Here is an 18808-nt window from a genome sequence, read left to right on the forward strand (position 1 = left end):
CAAAGTTCGTTACAAGATGATGATAAAGACACATTTACCTTTTCCATTGTATTCTATCGTATATTGAGAAATCTTCTTTGTTTATGACGACAGAAGTGTGTTTACCAACGTGCATATATCACGTTTTCTACACGTGCCCGTCCAACACATTTTGGGCAAAAAAAAAATAATTCTCAATTCCAATTTTGAACCTATTTTTAAACAATATATTTTAAATCGCATTGTGCCTTCCATATCTATCATCCATATTTCCAAAGAATGGACAATCGAGGCTTTTTCCGACATAAATAATATTTAACTGTTTCTAACAGAATAAACAATGGACTGAATTTCTAACATCTATTATCTATTAGTTTAATACTTGGCTACGGGGTTCAATTCTAGCTTTATTCTTATATAATTTCACTTTTCATTTATGTCTTCTTATTACGTGAGAAAGAGAACCCCTTTCATGTAAGATATGTAGTTCTCAACCAATGAAATTTCACGGGATGGGAAGAGTGGAGAATCAGTATTTGCGTAAGCTTAAAGCGTTTAAAGTAGGCGATGTGTATGAATTCAAAAGTTAGCTAATGATGGAGTAGACCAAGGAAAGGAGGAAACATATAAACGCATACGTTAGGACGATGATGGAGACGACCCTTTTAGGAAGAAATGTATCGTTTGATAAACGGCATAATGTGTCTGCAATTGAGTCCAATAGTTATATACGGTAAATAGAATAATGTTTTATGTGACATCTGTTGGTGCAAACCTACGGCATTTTTATTCAGAGGGGACAAATTGTGCCTCCTTTATTATATATAAGATTATACATATATATATATATATATATATACATATATATATATATATATATATTACATATTTTATATTATTGCATATGCATATATTATATATTATTATATGTTTCATATTATTATATATTATAAATTATATATTAATATTATATTATATATGTATGTATGTATTATATGTATGTCGGATATATATATATATATATTACGAGATATAATAATTTTCAAAATATTGATAAACATATGCAAAAATATGTAATGACATTAACTGATAATTACGGAATCTAATCCAATAAAACGATTTAAAAATCGTTTCAATTATAAAACACAAATGTAAATACATAGAAAAGTAGCTTCTGATGCTTTTTGTCATTTTGTACTTGTCAATTACAGAATATATATCATATTGTTTTTTTAATAGTTCCAACTTGCAATAAGAATGCAAATAAAATAATCGTAAATATAGAATTTGGGATATAAAACGTACATCTCTTTATAAAGTTCTAAACTTCTTTCGATCGTTTAAACCGCGCACAACTCGGATAAACAAACTATTTTTAAAAATATGTAAATTAATCTTGATATCTATTTTTGTTTTATGTGGTTTTTACATTAGCAGTCCATATTTTTGTTTGGTTTAAAAACGATTACAATTTGCAAGAAAAATACAATATATTTTGCGATACTCAGAATGAACATGATGTTTTTCTTATATTGCTCTGTTCGTATAAGAATTATTTAAAAAAGTATTATACAGAAATGTAAGGAAAATAACTGAAAAACATGAAGGAAAAAACGACTTGTAAAATGTCAACGTAAAATACAAAATCAATAACATTTTTGTTTTTATCTATTTACACATGCTATGAACAGTTTTAGAAATCAAGCAAAACATTAGAATTTTTACCTTATAATAGATATGTATGCATAAAGAACGAAATATGATGTTATGGAAAAAAGAAAAGTAACATATAATAGTTCCGTCCTCATTTCTGGGGAGTTTGTGATAAATGATCGCCTTAACAAACAAAACAAAAAAACACATACATCTTTTTGCTCATAATGTTTTAAAGATAATATTCCTCAATCATTTTTCATCCTGCAGAATTCCCCGAAAATGGAGACGAAACTTTCGTGTTTTTCTAATGCTACATGATTTTATTTAATTATTTTACACACACACCGACACACACACACATACATACATACATACACACACACACACACACACACACATATATATATATATATATATATAACTACTTCATTTACTCACATAAACCTAACATACGAAAGTATAGATTTATGCGTAAACTTTAAGTATTTACTTCAAAAGTGCTCAATACGTAGGTAGAGCTAGTTAGTAATTTATAAAATATATATGGCGATTAAGCTACACTGAATATTCTGCGTTTCATCCCCTATAGGATTCCTCAGGCTTATGCGCCTAATCCTGAGGAATCCTCTAGTGGATGAAACGCAGAATATTCAGTGTAGCTGAATCGCCATATATATTTTATAAATTACTATATATATATATATATATATATATATATATATATATATATATATATATATATATATATATATGGGCTCTTCCCGTCGATTTTGACATGGTGTTTCTCAACAAAAACTTGTTGAGTTGTTCGGAAATCTAGAAAGATGATTTATTTATAGTGGTAAAGCTTTGTGTAGAACCAGTCACGCCTTTTAATTTTACTGCTGATCTTTGTCGTAGAATTGGCTGCCAGAATACAATGCATACAGTGGACCAAACGTTCTTACGTCAGTGTTTTCCTTCTTCTAGATGCATGTCCTAACAAAGATTGAGAGCGCACGTCTTCCAATGTATATTATACTCATAGATACCCAAAATGTCGTCCGTTCACTTCACTGCACCGTCTTAACCTTGAAATCCAAGTACGTGTGGAGTTTTGAAGAGTACAAAATAGGAATCACGCATTTAATTCATGATCTAAGCTGACCTTCAAATGGCCCCCTTTTCTAGCGACCACACTATATATACATATATACATACACACACACACACACACACATATATATATATATATATATATATATATATATATATATATATATACCTTCCCAAATTAAAACCTTCGATTGTTAATTCAGATTATAAAGACAACTAGGATGCAGATATATTACACATATTATAATTTTTGTCTAATAATATAAAAAAATAAACGAAAAAATGGAGCTCACGATATCACGCGTCTTGAATATCATGTGTATATTGGTCTACACATTGTGTACTACATTTTCTTCGTGATTCTGTTATGTACACCACTATACGAGTAAGGGTATAACGAGAAGTGGAACGTGATTAACGGAGAAAAGGAAGGTTTCTCCGAAGAAAGGGCATTTAAATGAATCAAAACCAAAAATTGAATTTAAGAAAAATAAAAATTTTAAAATAGTCATTAAGTACGATTAATCATGCGGATTCTTTAGAATCGAATCCACTTGGGTGATTTTATTAGATCCTGATCAAATCCGACACATGATTGGATGGTCGACCTCGCCTAACACTGAAAATTGCTTCCCTTTTATTAGCAGACAATTACCAAAGTTCAAACTGATGTGCCGATCACAATTAACAGACTTGCGTGGATGACCCCAGAATTAACCAATGAAAAAAGTTGCTCACAAAATTGATGTGATTTAATTAGCTACATTGTGATCCACCTGTGAAGGAATGAAAGGACTCGCTTCTCAGTAAATTCATCTCTGATGAAAATGATCTTTTATCAAATAAAGAACCAAATCTGAACGAAGAACTTTTTTCGCTTTCTAAACGCAGTCATTATCAAAGTTTAAATTTTGTTCGATAGTAAAAAAAAACGTTAGAATACGTTTCTCTTTTAAACAGACAAATAATCTAACGTGTAAAGGCATACATCTTAACATAATGTGTTCATATACTGTACTGTTTACTTAACATATTTTAAATAAAATATACCCTTATTTATTTATTTAGCAATAGTATGCTTAAGTATTTCAATATGCTGATACTTTTTACAGACCGGGCTGACTAATTATATAACGCAAGTACATTAAAACTGTGTTTAACAGGATAAATCTGTGAGCATACTTTTTGTATCTTGTAAAAATGATGTTTCTATAATATATAGACTTGAGATTTCAATACGGATAAAACAAGAATGATTCATTATATTATTTCCTTACAATTATCAAATTTAAATAAACCAAATGTTAATTATTTCGGTTTCTGTTTAAACTGTGAATGCTGAAAAATACAGAAAAATAATCACTAAATGGTAAAAATAAACTTTGGATTAATGCACCAATTTTTCATTACGTTATTAATTGCTTACATTAAGTGTTGATTTTATAGCTTTGTCCCAGTGACAGTTTTAGTGCGTTATTAAATTTATTGACCAATGATTAATGACTCCTTGGTCCTATTTTCCCTGGAGAATACAAATACACTTACGAGAAAATATAAACAATGACTTTTTCGTCCCCCTCATTCAAAAAAAAAACTTAATTAATTAATACATTTGAACCATTTATCTATAACTAACATAAGAAGACAAAATCGTAGATTGGCGAATAACAGCCATATATGTTGAAATAAAATGATCTAAACAACTATTTTTTCATTGTAATTATTTCTACGTTTTTTTTCTTACACAGCAACAGTTTGGAAAATGTTTATTGTAAGTACATAACAAATTGACTGAAAAATTATTTTACATATAAATATGCATAAACTACAATACATACACAAATAAATACTTTGTTATTTTAGCAGATAATCCCTCACTCTATCAAAATAAAAGGTATGCAAATGTAATACCTTACTGGGTAAAATGTAGAAAAGTGCACTTTGAAGATAAATAAATTTCAAATTGAATCTTGTACCTTTATTTTTAAAACCTATAGTAAATACATTTTGTTTGGCTGCCATTTTGTTTAACAATGTTCATGCCTTGGATGAAATGCTTTTCTAACTTGTATCCTATCTTTTTAGATTATATTTTATTTAATTTATTTATTGGGATTTAAAAAAAGATGAATGATATTTTGTATGTATTTATAAAAACTCTCCTACTCTGTATTTCAGATGGTATTCCTCCTCATACCACAACTCATTTTTGCAACACCCTTTTTGTATTATTACAGGTCTCAACATTCTCTCTGTTTCAGTTTGTAATTTTCCTCATATCACAACTCCTTTTGCAACTCTCTCTTTGTCATACATGTCTGAATAATAAGACAATCTGAATTTTTGAACAAAAACTTTAAACTAACTTTTTTAGATTAATTTGTTTAAAAACTTCTTTCAGAATAGAAAATCTTTACAATTTAATAAGGAACATATTTCATATAGGTTTCATCCAAAATATTCAGTATATAACGAAAAAAAATAGATATGAAAATTTCAAAAGGACTGTATAACTGGTTACGCTCAATAGTAGTCCTCGCTAACGAAATACTTTGTTATTGTTATTCTATTATTATTATTATTATTATTATTATTATTATTATTATTATTATTATTATTATTATTGATTAAAACAGTTTGTGTCCTGCGCTTTCGCACGAGCACTAATAAAGTAAAATCATATAAATTAAGTAAAAATTATATAGCAAAATGACAAAAAATATAATATCCAGATGTCGAACTAAGTATATCCAATCAATTCCTTCTTGAAATCAGCTTTCAACAATGTGCGTGTACTCAGAACACACATCATTTCGCTTTAAAAACTCATGGGTGTGTTCTTGCTAAGTTGATATACTTTACTTTTATTAAACCATTTACTATTTTGGAAACGACTAAATTTATCCTGCGTTAGATAACTACTGTGATATCATATGCACTATCTCGAAGATTATATTCGAAAAAAGTATTCTTTGTGTTGAAAACACAATCTAGAATCAGATTATTAAGCCAACACGTGTTTTCGGTAACATTTAAGACTTCGCGTTAGTTGTAATTATTTTATCTCTGTTTCCTCAGTTGCCCAGTATTACATGTTGTTTTGTTCCTTGATTAAATTCATGCCGAATTGTAATAAACTCCGAGCGCCGCAGTAGTTATAGCTTTTAGAAATTACTATTGCGTTTAAGATTTTTGGAATCAGCATTGGTTATTCTTATTATTTTTATTCTCACATTTACTGCTCTCATATTGACTGTAAAGTTCACGCTGTGTCCGTCGAGGATAACCTGATTTTTATCATTTGTATACTGGAGAATTTACCAGTTGAAAGTATCTTTTTTTTGGTAAATTATTAGACTATTCTTAAACTCTGCTATTTTCTTTATTACTTTTATACATCGTGACCATCATTTTTTTTACATGGGGGCACCAATTATCAAGGCCCGAAGGCCACGCAGGGATAAAGGTTATTGCGTGTACAGTAATCAATGAAATCGTATTGTAGTAATAATTAGTATTGGGGGCTTTGATGGAGTGTCTTACTAAAGGGGGTGGTTTGTCAGGAGTTTGTTTATGTTGGACTTGAAGACGTCCAAGTTGTTGTCAGGTAAGAAACAGGCAAGCGACAGAGAGTTCCACTGGCGTGCAGTTCTAAGAAAGACGCTTTGCTCATGGAATCTACGTTTGGATTTAGGCACAGATAAAGAGTGGGGAAAATTATTGACAGTAATTTCAGGCAGACGGGTGTTTCTCGTCAAAGATTGGCGGGGACGAGGGATTTGAGCTCAGACGAGCACCTACCATGCAAATAACGATAAAACAAAGACAGACTCGCAACGCCTCTTCTGTTGGAGAGACGTTGCAGAGAAGAGAAAATGGAATCCCCCTCTAAACCACGAAGTCTATTTTGTACTCTGTCAACGCAGGATAGGCTGATTTTAGCAGCTCCTGCCCAGATGTAGCAGCAGTACTCCATCCTTGGACATGCTTAGCTTTTTTTACAGATAGAGAATTGTGTCAGTAGTGAGATATCTTCTGGAGCGGTAGAAGGGTCCCACTATTTTTCCAGCGTCCCTGGCAACAGATTTGATGTGTGTGTTCCATTTAAGATCATGAGTAAAGGTCAAACCCAGAAGCTTGTCAAAACATGGAGCCTCCTCAAGAAGAGAGCCATCCATTTCGATTGATGCCAGATGGGGATCAGAGCGTTGATCATGTAAAGATAGAAACTTTGTTTTGGATGCATTAAAAGTTACCAGCCACCTCTTCCCCAATTGTACCACGCGCTCAAGATCAGAGGAGAGAATTAGAGAGAACTTTGTCATTTACGGCCTTTGATGTGTAGCCATAGATGGTCGTGTCATCAGCATAGATGTCAACGAATGATTTAAGTATATGTTTTGGGAGATTATTAATGTAGGTCAGAAAGAGAGTTGGGCCCAGGTGGACCCCTGGGGGACTCAAGCGTTAATACTATGGGCCTCTGATTTCTGCCCATCAACCATTACTCTTATGAACCTATCGGAGAGAAATGATTTAATGATTGAGAAATCATTTCCAGTTATACCGTAGCTGGAAATCTTGTAAATGAGGCCCTTATACCATACCTTATCGAAGGCCTTCGATATGTCAAGAGCAATTGCTCTGGAAAGGCAACCTTTGTCAAGAGATTCACTAATGCTATGTGATATAACTGTTAGCACATCTGCTGTAGATCTTGCAGAGCGGAAACCATATTGCGTGTCACTAAGAAGGTTGCTTCTGTTGAGGTGGTTGACTACTTCTTTATTTAATATGGATTCCAACAACTTACCCATGACGCACAGGAGACTTATTGGTCTGTACTGAGAGGGAGATTACTTTTCAGCTGACTTCTTAAATACAGGGTATACTGATGAGGTTTTCCAGGGTCTTGAAAAGCACTTCTCATTAAGGCAACGCTTAAACAGTTTTGTAAGTATGTGGGCAAGTTCTGGCTGGAGCTTTTTCAGCACTATAATTGAAATGCCATCAGGGCCAGTTGCTTACTGGAATCAAGGGCCTTGATTAGCTTGGTGACCTTACGCACAGGAGAAAATACAGGGAGTTGATGGTCATTGTCGCATAGGGTAGAATTAGCTGCAAAGTTCTTGGAAAATAGTCTGGCCTTGTCTGATGCTGACGAGATGACCTCAGGTCAATTGATGATAGTTGGGATAGAACGCACGCTTCTGTTCAAGATCGTATTTGCTATTTGCCAGAACTGGTGGGAACCAAGCCGCTGCTCAGCTACTTTTTATTTAACAGACTGATAATATACCTCTCTTGCATGTGTTATTACTCTTTTACAGTGGTTGCTGGCAGTCCTGAAAGCAGCTTTATTCTCAGTACATCTATTACGTTGGTAACTATGGAAAAAGTGATTTCTGTGCGCGATGGCAGCAGCACATTCAGGGGAGAACCATGGCTGGCTGTTAGGTTTAAGGGTTGTTTATATTTTCTGGTTTGAAAATATTGTTGTTAATGAACTATATTGAAATGCAATTTTTAGTTTCAGTATCCTAAAATAATTGTAGCAATAATTACTATTTACGCGGTTGTAACGAAATGTAAAGGCCCAGAGACAACCTGAAAAAAAGAGTTAAACATAAATAATTATAATCTATATATATATATAAAAGCGAAAATGTATGTATGTATGTACGCTTTTCCTCGATGTCCACAAAAGGCTTCTTTCAGAAAAGCACTTGTTAAAACTTTTTATATCATCTATAAATTGTAATATCTCAGATTTATCCATGGAGCCCGCCTGTCTATTTAATTTTATTGACTTTCAAACGTTAATTATTCCACATTTCCCGCATCGGCACGCGTTACATTCGGTTTTCGGTATAAAAAAGCGAAACTCGACTCTAATCACAGGCCGAAAGCCAGTTGTCTCAAGAGAGCTAAGTAATGTTTGTTCAATGTTGACTTCGTGATATCAGACTGTAGCTTTCATTTCGCTCCTCCTAATAAACAGGGAGCGGGTTTTTAAAAACAAACAAACCGATTTATTCACCTCATTCAAAACTGTCCCGCACAAAATGCTTACTGCTGAATACCTATCGCTGTCACGTCAATCAAAACGCGCACCTGTTTTTTTTAATACGTTACTATTTTCCAACTGCGCGTCGTGAAGGCTTCGTTTTTTTTTCACGGGCACCTGTTTTTTCCACATTTTCGTTTTTTTTTCACATACCCCGAAACACACCCTGGCTACGCCGGGTACACCTCGCTAGTCTATTATATAAATTTCATCTGTCTGTTGTATGTATGTATTTACGTATATATGTCTCGTAAAAACTTTCAACAGAAGGTACAGATCCTGAAAAATCGGTATCATTTTGAAGATCGGCGTCTCGGACAAGAAATATCGAAAATTTGGCCAAAAACATTAATTGCTTCACCCTAAACTCGACCGTTTTGTACAAGGACGGGTCAATTTTTTGGGCCAAAATTTAAGCAAGTCATCATCACAGTTGGAGCGACTTTGGGTAATTTCAACGCTTTTACTTCCGGTTGCGTCATGGAGACATCGGCTAAGATGCCAGATTTTCTTTCGCTTTCTTTTCCACCTTCACGACACGGGGTTGAGCTTGCCTGCCTACTACCACATTTTTCCACACACACTACCAAACACCCTGGCAATGCCGGGCACCCATGCTAGTTTTACATAAAATTGAAAGGAGACTATGCATTCTATAAGCGTTGACTTGTTTTAGATACTGCGCTAATTCAGGAAATCAATAGGATTTGAATAAATGTTATTTATTACATGCTAGATTCTGATTGATACAGAGAGAGAAAGAGAGAGGGGGGGAGAGAGAGAAAGTGTGAGTGAATGAATAAGGGAATGATAGGGAGACAAAAATGGCAATTACATTTTTGCTAGATAAAACTAGTCAACGTACATATATTTAGCCTTTTAATTCGACGTCAGAAAAAATGCGAACACTTATGCTTTGAACAAGTGCTAAAATTATCAATATTACTAGTGGGTCGTACGAAAACTACAGCAATATAAACCTAAATGAAGTACATATACATATATATATATATATATATATATATTTATATAAATATATATATATATATAATTTTAATATACACATACACATTTACATAATTATATACATTATATATATTTATATATAGATATATACGTATATATATTTATATATCTATAAAAGTGAAATGTCTCTGTGTCTGTCTGTCTGGGTGCCTGTCTGTCTGTGTACATTTCTCTACAAAATAACTATGTCAATTTTAGTCTATAGACTCGAACTTTGATATGGTATTGAGATTTGGGAAAATCTTTGTAATTCATTTTCGGCCAGAAATATGTCTGTTGAGGGGTCAATGTTCAACGATTAGACCTTTGAGAACTCTACATCACTCATCCGCCAGATTTCAGCATAAACAATTAAAATTTTGGGTATAGGTTCCTTGGACATGGCTCTAATTTAATAACTTGATTTGAGCCTAAAACAATAAGTGCTAAGGGGCAATAATCGGCGTTAAAGTTTACAAAAATTGATTTCTGTGGTCTTTACCAACTTACTCAGATAATTTTTCTGGTCTAAACATTTGAAATTTTACATAAAGTGTATTCAGAGATAGGGCGAGCTTTTTAATCGGGTTGGATCGAAAATTTGATCTACCAATGTATAAATATATGTATGTATGTGTTCATGTCTGCTAAAAACTTTCGACTGAGGCGACGGATTTTCACAAGATTAGTATCATATTTAAGCTCGACCCTTCAGACGACAAATACAGAAAAATTGGCTAAAAAGATTACGTTCTTCACACTTAACTGGGCACTTTTCCACAGGGAGTGGTTGCTTTTTTTCGCCGATATTTTCGAAAGTCATCGCCTCTTTTCGATTGCCTAGCCTTAATTTAAACCTACTTGACTTCCGGTTTGGCGGTGGTAGTAATAGCAAAGATGTCACATTTTTCCCATTCTTTTCATCCTTCGCGGTACGGGTTGGAGCCTGCCTTCCTACAACAACTTTGATTTTTGCTCAACACACATCTCCAAACACCCAGTCAACGCCGGGCACCCATGTTAGTGTATGTACGTATATATATATATATATATATATATATATATATATATATATATATATATATATATATGTGTGTGTGTGTGTGTGTGTGTGTGTGTGTGTGTTTGTGTGTGTGTGTGGGTGTGTGTGTATCTGTTCATGTACCCAAATCCAGTATGTGTTAAGTATATTTAGACAGTTATGAATTACTTACGTAATACAGTTTACTTAATAATGACATCCAATGTAATTTTTAACTTGAAATATTTCCTAAATTTATGAGCTATAATCCTTTGTAATTCTTAAAAGTGGCTTATCTTTGGTGAATATTTGTTTATTATATTGTAGTAGACATTGTTTACATTTAAGGGGCATTGAAGTTTCAGATTAATCATGGCAGCGTTCATTGGTGTGACATTTCAAAAAAGAAAACATCATTAACAACCATAATTTTAATTCAATAGATATCTCCCTAGTGAAAAATGATGAATTAATTTATGAACTAAATGACGAAAATTAATATATATATATATATATATATATATATATATATATATATATATATATATATATATATATATATACTAGACTACCCGTGACCCGTTGTGTCAGTATGTTATATTAGCTATGGAATTCATGTATGAGTGTGTCACTTGTGACGTAAAGAAAATACTTTGTTTTTTTATATAACAGAAACATTTCTATGAAAGTATATTAAAATGAAAAAAGAATGTAGATAGATTTCTATGAGTCGTTCTGTTTAATATAATTGAGTATTTTTGAAAAATAATCACAGTTACTGAATTATAAGTGGTTGGCCATACTTATAGGTAAATGTGCACTGAACAGATACCCTAATACTTATTATAGTTAAATTCAAATTTTGATATATCTGGGGTTTTTTTTACATCGTCCATTTGTGTATTACGTTTAAGTTATTTAAAACCCAACTCTTCCCATGCTATATAATAATTTCGAAATAATAACGTTAATATGTTAGCGTTCCAATTGTTCCCTTGTTTTATGTTTATTTTAAACCCCACTCTTCTCATGTTCTTAGAATTTTTCTCGCGTTTAAATTATCCAAATAAACAATTGTTAATATTGTCTGCTTTTTTTTACATCCTTCATTTCTGTATTACGTCTAAGTTATTTTAAACCCGACTCTTCCCATGATAAATAATAATTTCGAAATAATAACGTAAATATTTCAGTGCGCAGGTCATGTGCGCACGCGCAACCGGATGTCGTAAACCGGAAGGTGGGTTACATACATCGTTACGAGATAATTTGGGTTATATATATTTTTTTTGTTCTCGTTATTAAATGACTTGCTGTTTGATAAACACTCATGGGGAGCCATTATTTAATATACTTTTGTTTAAATCCTCCAAATAAGTTCATGTTAGACAACTGATTATCCCTGAAATAACATTAATACTATTATGAAACGCTAAATGATGCAGCGATTGCCGGTGATTAAGTGACATATTTCCTAAAATGTGTTCTAACAGAATGATAAAAAATATAAACATTCAAAGATTTTATCTTATATTTTCAATGTAAACACCTTTCAAGAGTGTCTGAGGAGCAGGTTGTAGAGTTTCCTTGAATCACTCTGTGTTGTGTCAAATGTATATCATTTGACGGCTGTATTATTGCTGGTGTCTGAATAACACTGTGGAAACGATAGTGAAATAAAAAATATAATGAAAATTTTGAAGAAATTTTTCATTGTAATTTTAATTTTTTACTAATGTGTCGCATAAGACAGTGAATATTTTAGATTCTGCAATTGTCGTTGATAAATCTCTTTACAAACAAAAAAATATAAGGAATTGTTTACAACGATTAGGACTGAAGTTCATGTTTTCTTTATCGGGGATAATGATATATATGAGGCTGCGCAGCGTTTCCCCGTAATAAAAGAAGATACTTATGCAGAGAGTCATCCGGACGTAACTCAGCGCACGCCCGGCTTTCTTCGGAACATGACGTCAACAGCCACGGTAAGTCAAGCATCGCCGAGGAAATTAAGCCGAGATGAAAGTATAACAAGAAAAGAAAAACGTACCTTAATATTTAAGTTTTATTAACTGTAAAGGAAACTATTATAAAAGAACATCTCATATTATTGTAACTGCCGTCTTCGTGTCGTCTTTCTACCAAATTGAAGGTAATGTGAAATCATTTATATTACCCTTGTTTCTACTCATCTTTATAATGAACTTTGTGTATAACTCATCTAAGTAATATCTCCTCATCTAAGAAATGTGTCCCCGTCTCCATCTAAGTAATGACTGTACCCTCCGGGGTTAAAGAACTGACCAATCTCTCTCCAATCTAATGTATGTTAAAAGAAGGAAACTCCACAGAACTGTAAAAGTTATAAATGCATTCTCTTACCGCACCCTCTGTAATATCTGTATAAATGTATCTTCCCCTCACCAATATGAATGTCACCATCCGTCTCTCTCTCTCTAATATGGTCTCGTATGCAAGAATCGAGGCACTCATTTACGTGTATATATATATATATATATATATATATATATATATATATATATATATATATGTACACTGATTTACTGCCTTAGTAAATTAGTTTATCTTTATATTTTTAATTTAAAAAAAAATATTTATCATTATTTGATTTATTATTTCTCTATTTATATCTTCTTTTTAATCTCTTATGTTAGTTTTAGTTTTGTTTCATTTCATACGCATGCCTTTAATTAGTATTTAGGACATGTTTTAGACTATAATGAGAAGCCGTATCTTTAATACGGCGTTATTTTATCCCATACCGTCTGTTGACAGACTTTCATGTTCCTTCTGAGAGGAATTCTTGTGTCAACATTTTTCTCCCTCTCTCAATCTCTTATTTTCTCTTTCTGTGTCTTGTTTTTAATCAAGAAGACCTGAAATATATATTTTAATTGGTATTTCTTATATATATATATATATATATATATATATATATATATATATACATATATAGATCGATAGATTTTAATATATATATTTGCATATATATACATGTATATATATATATATATATATATATATATATATATATATTTACATATTTATTTATTATTCCGTATGATAAATATTTCAATCTATAAAATCTGACGATGCTATTGGCGGATCGTTAATTTGATTCTGGTAGTCGAAACATATGAAATGAAGCAGATTAAAAACTGTAGAAAATATATTTTGCTCTACATTAGTATTGGTCACTTTATTCAGGCTTTTACACATTTACAATCTAACCATTATATATATATATATATATATATATATATATATATATATATATATATATATATATATACTAGCATGAATGCCCGGAGGTTGGGTGCTGAGTAAAAGAAAAACGGTCAATTTATTTTAAATTGGACACTTATTATGGCCTCCTTAATTTTACTTTTTTGGGCTCAAATTCATTTATTAGGTAAGATCCATGTCCAAGGAACCTTTAGCTAAGATTCCCTGTGTTTAGACCCAAAATTGTCGGATGAGTTTGGTAGAGTTCTTAAAGGTTGAACTTTGACTCCTTAACAGCCAAATTTCTGGCCGGAAACCGATCCCCTGGTTTTTCCCAAATCTCAGTACTCTGTATTTCAAATTTCGAGTCTGTAGACTTAAAATTGGCAGAGTTATTGCGTAGAGAAATGTACACACACAGACAAACAGACACACATACAGACAGACACTTTCACTTATATACATATATATATATATTTATATATATATATATATATATATATATTTATGTTAATACAACATGTATAAAATCTTCCACATACATGAATATATTTGTTTTCCAGTAATAAAAGCAAATGTCACACTAGTTAATCGATGAGAACTATGTGTCATTCCAGTATTAATGCAAATCCACACAGAATACTAACGTGTCCATGGCAACCTGGCACGCCCCTGTCATTAGCACTTCTGTTGACTTAAAGAGACATAGCCATGTCGTTCTATTTGCTCAATAGATTGGTGGACCCAAACATGGCTTTATAGAGTGACTTACTGTCTCACTAGATCTTCACTGCGAAAATCTACTATTTAGTATAAAGTGGAAATATATAAAGTAAAGTTCATATATATATATATATATATATATATATATATATATATATATATATATATATATATATATATATAGTATTTACATCAATTCAGAATCAAAATTTTGGATTCAGATTAATCTGCGAACACATTGAATATATTTAACAAGATGAATTCCATTAAATTGATATAATAATAATGATAATGATAATAATAATCAAAATTATAATAATGATTATTATATTAATAATAACAAGCTAATAATAATAATATAATAAGTTACACGATAATAATAATAATAATAATAATAATAATAATAATAATGATATCAATAATAACGATAATAAGTATCACGATAAAAATAATTATAATTTTAATACTAATACTAACATAATTACAACTAAAGCTAGCTAACCCTAACCCTAACCCTAACCCTAACCCGACTACTACTACTACTACTACTACGGATAGTAATAATATTAATATTTATAATAATAATACTAATAATAAATGTTAGGTAAAATTAAATATAAAATAAAATATAATAAAATTACATAGAATTAAAAAAAATTAAAATAATAAATAAAACAATATAAAATATTTGAAAAATTAAAAAAATTAAAAATGTAAAAATAATGAATACAAAACAAACAAATAAACGAAGGTTAAATAGGGGGATTTATAAATTAGCTCAACAGCAAGGTTATATGGCAGATTTGACACTGAAAGTTTTAGATAATATAAATTAGATTATTGTACTATGGATCTAATATTAAGTGCTAATAGGTATACACACATAAATGCACACACACATACATACACGCACACACATATATATATATATGTATATATATACATACAAACATATATATATATACATCCATACATACACAGGAATACATATATACACATATATACATATATGTACATATATACATATACACACATACAAGTACATATACATATACACATAAATAGATTAATGCGTAAAAGGAAAAGAGAGAGTTCAATTCCACAAGGGGAGACTTATCTGGATAATGCCAAGCTCAACAATTATCATTGGAGCTTATAAAATAGAACGACAGGAGTATGAAATGAAGTCACAAAACTATATATTGGTGGATATAGATAAGTTAATTTATTCAATAATGGAATACAAGCATTATTTGAGGGATAGAAGGGACTCTTAATGCAAAGGCAATTCGAAGCCTAATGCTTGTCATCAGAAGAGTAGAGGCGGTGCTAGGTAGCATGGTGCAGATACAGTGCCCAACGTAGTGTTCATTAGGAGCGAAAAAGAATATGTGTAATTATAGAATTAAGTATATTGAGCAAACAGTAATAAATAGTGGGAGTTATGTTTTTCTGCAGTAAAGAGTCAAGGATTATCTGTGTTAGTTTAAGTTGGATGTACTTAATTTTTACTTGTGTTTACATCAAAAGACTTACTCTTTTTGTCATTTATTATATGTTTAAGGAAAGTTATAATACTATTATTATTTTGCACTTTTTTGGCTGAATGTGTTTAATGTATCTTCATTGTTTAATGGCTTATTCATCTTTATTATGTTGGAATCTTGAGTTTAATGAAATTAGGAGATGTGCAAGGGCAATACAGATTAATGTTCCGCGTGCTTACATGGGAATAATTCTATCAGAGTTGTGTTGTTGGTTGTTGTTGTTGTCGTTTTTTTTGTTGTTGGAGTCTACACTAAATATATATGTGCCTGGAATGTTTGTTTAGATTCATTGTTTGTTCTGTAAATTAGGTTGCGGTCATGTATCAGCAATTGCTTCACTCTGCAAGTGTATACCACGTGTTTTTGTATGCAAGCCTTATATAGAGGACATGCATCTTTATGTTAGCAGTTACATTTATTTCTAAAACCTAAAGTATAGAGTATGTTCTGAGCTTTTTAATTTTTCATATTATTTTTTTTAATTATTGTCAAGGATAGTTTCGGCATTTGAGAGTATGTTATAATTCATAGAGTTTTTTTTTTAATAGTGTGCTGTACATATGTTGGTACTTGAACTAGTTTTCTAGTATTCTAAATAATTTCTTAGCAATGTGTATACATTTTAGCTTAAAGGGCGATTGAAACATAAAGTCTGCTACGCTTTCTTCGTCTATTTTTATTATATTATTATTGGTTAGGTATTGTATAAGTGCGGGGTCCTCTGTGATAAGTTATTATTGTTAGGAATATATTGCTTGTTAGTTATTATTAGTTTTTTTATGGTAATATTGTGGGTGATTACTGAATATAACATTCCCACTAGAGGGCTTTTTTTTGTAATATTCTATATATTATTTGGCTCCCGAGATAATTAAAGCATTGTTGTAAAACATCGATACTTGGTCAAAAGTCTTTTTCTCTGCTGAGCGATTTGAAATTCTTTTGAAGGTACTATAGAAAGAATTATTAACTTTGGATTATTTGATTGTGGGTGCACATAAAATAAGTCTAAATACGGCTGATGATAAGGGCTTAAAGGTTCAGAAGATAGATTCAAGGAAATGTCTAAGAAATACATTTTTATTTGAGTCGAATTTAATAATAAGGCCACAATTTTTTGAAAAATCTGTATATCTTTTTCATAGTATTGTTACATTTTCTAGGCCTGGATGGACAATAATGAGTCATCTCTGTAGAGCCTTTCTTGTATATTGGTAAATTATATATTATTTTTCATAGGAAATGCCCTACGAGATCCGTTAACTATATAGAATCCGAGGTTCCTATTAATATACCGAAATCCTTGGGGGTATTATTTCTTGTACAATTTTTCCCATCAAAATTTTATTAACGATAATCTGGATAAAAAGATCACTTTTATTTCTAAATCCATACTGTTTGAAATTATTATTATTATTTTTTTCAAATGTTCTCATCAGATTACCGAAGTTAAGCAACATTGAGCCTGGTTACTACCAGATGGGTGAGCATTTAGTAATCGTAGGCGCTGTTTGTGCTCTACGCTTATCTCGGCATTTGTTTCAAGTCGTCCTGTACTTCACTTTCCACTGGTATTTTACAATATGGTCTCAGGAGGTGTGTGGTTGGAGATTGCGTACCTCCTGCCACAAAAGTTTCTCGCTCAAGCAACCCATCGTGTGTATCCATAGTGTGTCCAACACTTAAGGAGCCTGTTTTACTTTATAGAAATATATATATATATATATATATATATATACAAATATATATATATATATACAAATATATATATACATATACAAAAATATATATATATACATATACAAATGTATATATATACACATATACAAATATATATATACAAATATATATACACATATATATGCATATATATATATATATATATATATATATATATATATATATATATAAACATTTTATTTAGTAAGATAAACATTTTATCGTTACTAAAACTGTTAGTGGTTTGACGAATATTTAGAGAAAATCTAAAAATATTCCATATATTGAATTAGTCATTTTTCTGAAACAATAGCGTATGAAATAATATGGAAGTAACTAAATCACATTGATGCACACACATTTTGAAAGTCATGTGATATAATAATATTCAGAAATATGTGGAACAGGAAAAGCCGAATACATTTGAGACTAAAGATTAAAGGATGAAGAAGACTATATATATATATATATATATATATATATATATATATATATATATGTATATATATAAATATATACATATATATATATATATATATATATATATATAATCCGTGTGCGTATCTATACAGAAAGGTGTTGATTAAATATTTATCAGCATAGGAAATCTAGAAAGATTCTAAGCCGGAAACCCAGTAACCTGTCCGAGCTAATACGACTCGGCATCGTATATCAACTTAGAGTGCGTTTTGAAGTGGTATCAGCTATATCAAATATACATATGTAAGTATTAGTTATTCAGATATG

The sequence above is a fragment of the Euprymna scolopes genome, chromosome 5, assembly GCF_053919585.1.
Source record: "Euprymna scolopes isolate OS-2025 chromosome 5, ASM5391958v1, whole genome shotgun sequence".
Lineage (NCBI taxonomy): Eukaryota > Metazoa > Mollusca > Cephalopoda > Sepiida > Sepiolidae > Euprymna > Euprymna scolopes.